This window comes from Trachypithecus francoisi, unplaced genomic scaffold (assembly GCF_009764315.1).
Source record: "Trachypithecus francoisi isolate TF-2019V2 unplaced genomic scaffold, Tfra_2.0 Lachesis_group20, whole genome shotgun sequence".
NCBI lineage: Eukaryota > Metazoa > Chordata > Mammalia > Primates > Cercopithecidae > Trachypithecus > Trachypithecus francoisi.
In genome coordinates, this window is record NW_022681466.1 from 16,427,478 (window position 1) to 16,434,139 (window position 6,662).

The following is a 6,662-nucleotide window of genomic DNA, read 5'->3' on the forward strand; positions in this document are numbered from 1 at the left end:
AAAAGCCATCCTGACCAGGTGCAATGGCTCATGGCTATAATCCCAGCACTTTGGGAGGCTGAGCTGGGTAGATACTTGAGCCCATCTCTCAAAAAAAATAAAAAAATAAAAAAATAATAGCAGGCCATGGTGGCAAGCACTTGTGGTCCCAGCTACTTGGGAAACTGAGATGGGAGGATCCCTTGAGCCTAGGAGACAGAGGCCAGGAGACATCGCTATAGTGAGCGATGATCATGCCACTGCACTCCAGCCTGGGTGACAGAGTGAGAGCCCGTCTGAAAAAAAAGAAAATTAAAAAAAAAAAAGCAAGCCATCACCCAGCTTCTCACACAGCTTTGACCGCTTTGTAGAATGCTTGCTTCTACATCACCTCCCACTGCCCCCATGAGGCCCAGAACAGATGTGCGATAAATGACCACTCATTGGTTGATTAACTGAAAGCAGCAGGGATTGAGGTTAGACAGCCAGGATGGGGGCGGGGCAGGGGAATGTGTGTGATGGAGGACTCGGTGAGGGCCAAGCTGCCGCCCTGGGGTCGCGTATGTAGGGGTCCCCATTCCCTTTGCTCCTTTACCTGCCTTCATTCACTCTGTGACCTCAGGCGTTCCTGGGGTGTTCCTCTCCTAGTCTCATAGCACTTACTCCATCCCCATCACCGCCAGTGGCCATCTGCCTCGTGCCAGAGGGCGTGGTGTTGGGCAGAGGAAGAGGTACCACTATCATCTTCATTTGGTGGGTTTGCAAACCAGGAATTGGTGCTTTCTCTATTTCTTTCTTTCTTTTTTTTTTTTTTGAGACCAAGTCTCACTCTGTCCCCCAGGCTGGAGTGCAGTGGCGCAATCTTGGCTCACTTCAACCTTTGACTCCCAGATTCAAGCGATTCTCCTGTCTCGCCCTCCCGAGTAGCTGGGACTACAGGCGTGTGCCACCACACCCGGCTGATTTTTTTAATTTTTAGTAGAGACGGGGTTTCACCATGTTGGCCAGGATGGTCTTGATCTACTGACCTTGTGATCCGCCCACCTCGGCCTCCCAAAGTGCAAGGATTACGTGCGTGAGCCACCGTGCCTTGTGAATTGGTGCTTTCTTTAAGCAGGGCTCTGTGGCAAGCACTATGGGAACATTACCGAAAAGAGGTCCTGACCCAGACCCCAAAAGAGGGTTCTTGGGGCTCACGCAAGAAAGAATTCAGGGTGATTCCGCAGAGTAGAGTGAAAGTAAGTTTATTAGATAAGGAAATAAGGGCCAGGTGCAGTGGCTCACACCTGTAATCCCAGCACTTTGGGAGGTCAAGGCAGGAGGATCATTTGAGCTTGGTCAAAAAAGTGAGCCCCCACCTCTACAAAATCAATAAATAAATGAAAGGAAAGTAAAGAAACAAAGAATGGTTACTCCATAGGCAGAGCAGCCCCCAGGGCTGCTGTCTGGCTATTTTTAATGGTTATGTCTTGATCATATACTAATAAACAAGGGGTGGATTATTCATGAGTTTTCCAGAGAAGTGGGGATTTCCCAGAACTGAGGGTTCCGCCTCCTTTTAGACCATGGAGGGTAACTTTCAGATGTTGCCATGGCATTTCTAAACTGTCTGGTGCTGGTGGGAGCATCTCTTAGCATGCTAATGTATTATAATTAGTGTATAATGATCAGTGAGGCCAGGCACAGTGGCTCACACCTGTAATTCCAGCACTTTGGGAGGCTGATGGGGGCAGATCATTTGAGGTCAGGAGTTCGAGACCAGCCTCACCAACATGGTGAAAGCCCATCTCTGCTGAAAAAGAAAAAAAGAAAAATCAGTGAGGGCAATCAGCGGTCACTTTGATCACTCTCTTGGTTTTTGCGTGTTCTTACCAACTTCTTTACCTCATTCTATCAGCAGGGTCTTGTGACCTGTATCTTGTGCCGGCCTCCTATCTTGTCCTGGAACTAAAAATGCCTAACCTCCTGGGAATGCAGCCCAGCAGGTCGCAGCCTCATTTTACCCAGCCCCTATTCAAGATGGAGTCGCTCTGGTTCAAACGCCTCTGACAGGAACACATGAAGATGAGTGAGAACCATTGCTGTGTTCTAGACATAGTGATGTAGTTAAACTTTGCATCCCCACCAAATCTCATCTTAAATTGTAATCCCCATAGTCCTCATGTGTCAAGGGAGAGACCAGGTGGAGATCATTGAATTATGAGGGCAGTTTTCCCCATGCTGTTCTCGTGATAGTGAGTGAGTCATCACGAGAGCTGATGATTTTATAAGTTGCTCTTCTCCCCTTTGATCAGCACTTCTCCTTCCTGCCGCCTTGTGCAGAAGGTGCCTTGCTTCCCCTATGCCTTCTGCCATGATTGTAAGTTTCCTGAGGCCTCCCCAGCCATGCTGAACTGTGAGTCAATTAAACCTCTTTCCTTTATAAATTACCCAATCTCGGGTAGTTCTTTTTGTTTTTTTTGTGTTTTTTGAGATGGAGTCTCACTCTGTTGCCCAGGCTGGAGTGTAGTGGCATGATCTCGGTTCACTGCAACTTCCGCCTCCCCAGTTCAAGTGATTCTCCTGCCTCAGACTCCCAAGTGGCTGGAATTACAGGTATGCGCCACCATGCCCGGCTAATTTTTGTGTTTTTAGTAGTGATGGAATTTCACCATGTTGGCCAAGCTGGTCTTGAACTCCTGACCTCAGGTGATCCGCCCGCCTCAGCCTCCCAAAGTGCTGGGATTACAGGTGTGAGCCACTGCGCCTGGCCTCAGACAGTTCTTTTCAAAGCAGTATGAAAATGAACACACATGGCCATGTAGTGTAGAAAGCACATCTACTACCACTTCCTCCTGGATTGTCACCACATCCCTGAGAGGACCCAGAAGAGGAATCTGTTGTTTGCATAGGAGAAAAATGAAAGCTACAGTTTGGTTGACATTTGTGGACTACTTGTTATTTCTTAGGCACTTAGGTTTACCTCTGCGACAGGACAGAACTACAAGTGGCCCTGGCATCTGAGTCAATCCCTAGATCCACTGTCCGTCGGGTGGGGCTGGGTCCCCACATGAGTAGCAGCCAGAACAGGTCCCTCCATGGCCATGGTCCTGTGCGAGCGCAGACCTTTTAACTAGGGTTGGAGCCTGGCGCCCTCTGGCGGCAATAGCTGCAACCTCTACCTGCCAAACCCAAGGCCAGCATGAGACCAGTCACCAGTTCACACCCTTGTTTTGCAAGCAGAAAACCTCAGTCCAGAGAAAGGCCCGGGCTTGCTGAGACAGAACGACTTTCATATTTGCCTTGTGGAATGTAAGTTGTCTGGTGAAGCATTATTGCTCTTCTTGTTAACAAAAATCAAAATTGGGAGGGTTAAGGCAGAACACTGATGTTTGCTGAGCCTTCCTTTATTCTCCCTATCTTGAGACGGGCATGATGAGCTCATTTTACAGAGAGGAAAAGTGAAGCTCAGAGAGGTTCAATCAATTACTTTCCCAGGCTCACACAGCCAGCCAATGGCAGAGCCAGGATTTGGTCCCAGGTCTATCTGACTCTAACCCCACCCTGCCAGATCCCTGGAGTTTCACCTCCAGTCCCCTCTTCCCCAACAGTCCCCCCAGCCCCCAACTTCTTGGTGTACTGATCTGGGACAGCAGAACCGTCAGCAGTCATAAGTCCTTAGCTCCGTACTCCGTGTCACCATGTCATTCAGACACAGCCAGTTACCACTCCTTGGCCTAAGCTGGGGAGGGAGACTGGGGGTTGGGAAGAGATGCTGGGTAGGGGAGATTCAGGGGCTTCTGGTGGGGATGGATTAGTGGGGTTGAGAATCTAAGCCAGAATTTGGGACCTCGGTAGCTATGAGATCTTGAGCAAGCATCTTTACCTCTGTGAGCCTCAGGTTTCTCAGCCAAAAAGTGGGAAATTCTACCAATACTTTGACAGTCCAGGTTTGGAGTTAGATTTTGGCGTTAGATTTTGTTTCAAACCCTGAATCTCCCACTGACTGGCTGTGTGGTTTGGGGCCAGTGATTTGACATCTCTGAGCAGATTTCAGATCTGGAATCTGTAAAATAGGTTGTTGTGGGGATTTAGTGAGGTGACTGAGCTGGAAGCACTTTGGAAAATGTGAGGCTTTACAAATGATGCTGGTTTTTAGCACTTCCCTGGAATGGGGGCTCTGAGATGGGGAGGGAAATGGCTATGGGAAACTGGCACCCCCTCAACCTTTCCCCTGAACCCAAGCACATGAGTTCTCATTCTGCATCCTATGCACCCACCAAATGGGTTTCTCCAAGCCTGGTACCCCACTCCTTTCCACCTTGCCTGAGGACCTGAGGTGCCTTCCCTCTTCCCACCTTGTTCTAGTTGCAAGCTTCAGAGGATGGCCTGAGTTTCCATTCTTCATCCTGGAGGCTCCAGCTGCAGCCTCAGTCTTCTGTCTCGAGAGAATCCGTTTGATTTCGGTTGATCCTTAGGAGATGGGAGGGCCAGCTCCAAGGCCTGTGACCAAAACCTTTCAGTCATTCTGAAGTTCCAGAACCCCATCTTTCTTGAACCAAGCCTGCTCTGGTGCCCAAAGGGAAGGAGTGTCAGTGATGGGGGCCCACAGGAGACTTTTGCTGTGGTCCAGTTTTATCGACTATGCTGCTAGTCTGGCACCCCCAGCACTGCCCTGTGCCCCTCCCATCTCTGGCCCCAGTACTGGCATTGGGAGTACCAGGGAGACAGTGGGAGGAGGGGGTAAGGGCTGTGGAGTGAGAGAGGCTGACAGGAGGCGAGGACTCTAGGGAACTGAGGGCTATCAAGCGGCCCAGCTGAGGGCAGGGACCTGTCCTTGCTTGGTCCAGTGACTGCTTATTCCTGACTCTGGGTAAGTGGGTTCAGCCTGCTTGGGGCTCTGGAGGACTCCCCCAGGCTGGGGCCTGGGATGGAGGGAAAGAGTTGGTACTTTGCAGGGACAGGGGCCTTTGAAGGTCTAAGGTCCTGCTTGGGTCTTGCTGTCTGCATCTGGACAGACCTGTCGCGCTAGAAGCCATCTGATGACAAGTGTGTGTGCACACTCGTGTGCGTGGCTGTGAACTGGAATGTGTCCCTGTGTGAGTGTCTGTGCCGGTCTGTGCAGGATGACATGGGCAACAGTGTCTTCTCCAGGACCCATATCTGTCTCTACAGATGAGTGGAGGGCCAGACCCACAAGGCCATGGATTTCTGTCCTTTGCTTCCCCAGTTCATTCCGTGTCCGGCACCCTGTGGGTGACCTGGTGTGCCCTTATTTCCCACTATCTACTGCTGCCTCCGAGCCATGAGGCCCTGGATGTCATGAAATATGTGTCTCCAGGACTCACGTCCCCATTTTCTCTGCTACGCTTTTCTAACTTGTGAGGACCTGGCTGCTGGGCTGCTCACAGGACGGGCTCTCTATGCCTCCAAGGCAGTGTGTAGGAGATGAAGCAGCCAGCTCAGAGTGGCCCTTTTCTCTGCCCTCTTGTCCCAGGCTTGGAGAAATGGATGATGGGCTAAGGGGCTGGGTAGATGGGCCCTGCTTCCTGGGCATAGGAAAATCCGCAGCGCGGGCTCTTCTGCCTCCACCTCCCCTCTGCTTGCTCCCCAGATGGCTGCTGCACGCTGCTGCCTCTCCCTGCTGCTCCTGTCCACGTGTGTGGCTCTGTTGCTGCAGCCACTGCTGGGTGCCTGGGGAGCCCCGCTGGAGCCATTGTACCCAGGGGGCAATGTCACGCCAGAGCAGATGGCCCAGTATGCAGCTGAGCTCCATAGATACATCAACGTGCTGACCAAGCCTAGGCATGTGCCACGGACATGGAGAGAGACCCCAGCCCCTGGGACCCTGGGCTCACTCCACATTCCTGGCCACACCCTGTCCCCAGCCCAAGCCCCATCTCCAGCCCCAGCCCCTTCCAGGCCACTCTTGGGGAAACAGAGCATCTGTGCTGACCAGGCCTGGGCCCATGTGCCCTGGGCAAGTGAGTGCCTACAGGCGGATACGAAACAGGTGGGCTGGCACCTGGGCACAGGGCTTCCATGTATAGGGAAAAAGACAAAGAGGACACGCTGGCCTTCTCAGAGTGGGGTCCTCCCATGCTGCTGCCCCCAGGTGAGTTCGACTCCCTGCCCTGTCTGTCCAGCTCCCTGGGGCTGAAATGGGGATGGTGGGACTGAATCAGGGCTTAAAAAGGTGTGGTGGGGGGTGGAAGAGGGAGAACAGGAGCCCAGGGCTGGAGTAAGGCCTAAGGCCTCAGGCCTCCTGACGGCACAAGGCCTGCCCCCCACACAGCTCCTCACAGGGAGCTCAGCCTGCTGGAACTGTAACGCTACCACCTGCCTCCTACCACTCCATGGGCAGTGCCAGCCCAGCTCTCCCCTCCACACTGTTGGCTCTGGCCAAAACTGGCTCCTTGTTCCCGCAGAGGCTCAATAAAGCAAGTCAAAGCCACAGTCTATCTCTATGTCTCTGTGGACTCCTGGTGCAGGGCAGCAGGAAGAGCTAAATGCATGGAGAGAAAGGGGAGGGCAGGGCAGAGGCAACAGGGAAAGCAGGCTGTGCTTGTAAATCATCCAGAACGTCCATGGGGTCATCAGTCACTCATCTCTTCCTCTCCGCTTCACAGAGGGACAAGTTGTGACCAGAGGAAGGCAAGGACTTCTCTATGGTCATTCGGCAACCTGTGAAGTGGCAGTCTTGA

The 6,662-nt window shown here is 52.3% G+C and overlaps 1 long non-coding RNA gene across 1 annotated transcript; it reads left to right on the forward strand.

The window, feature by feature from the left end:
* Positions 1-5,696: 5,696 nt before the first annotated feature.
* Positions 5,697-6,405, forward strand: LOC117066476. The gene is made up of 3 exons (XR_004430355.1): positions 5,697-5,767; positions 6,009-6,073; positions 6,264-6,405. It is a non-coding gene; the product is annotated as an uncharacterized LOC117066476 (long non-coding RNA).
* The last annotated feature ends 257 nt before the right edge of the window (positions 6,406-6,662 follow it).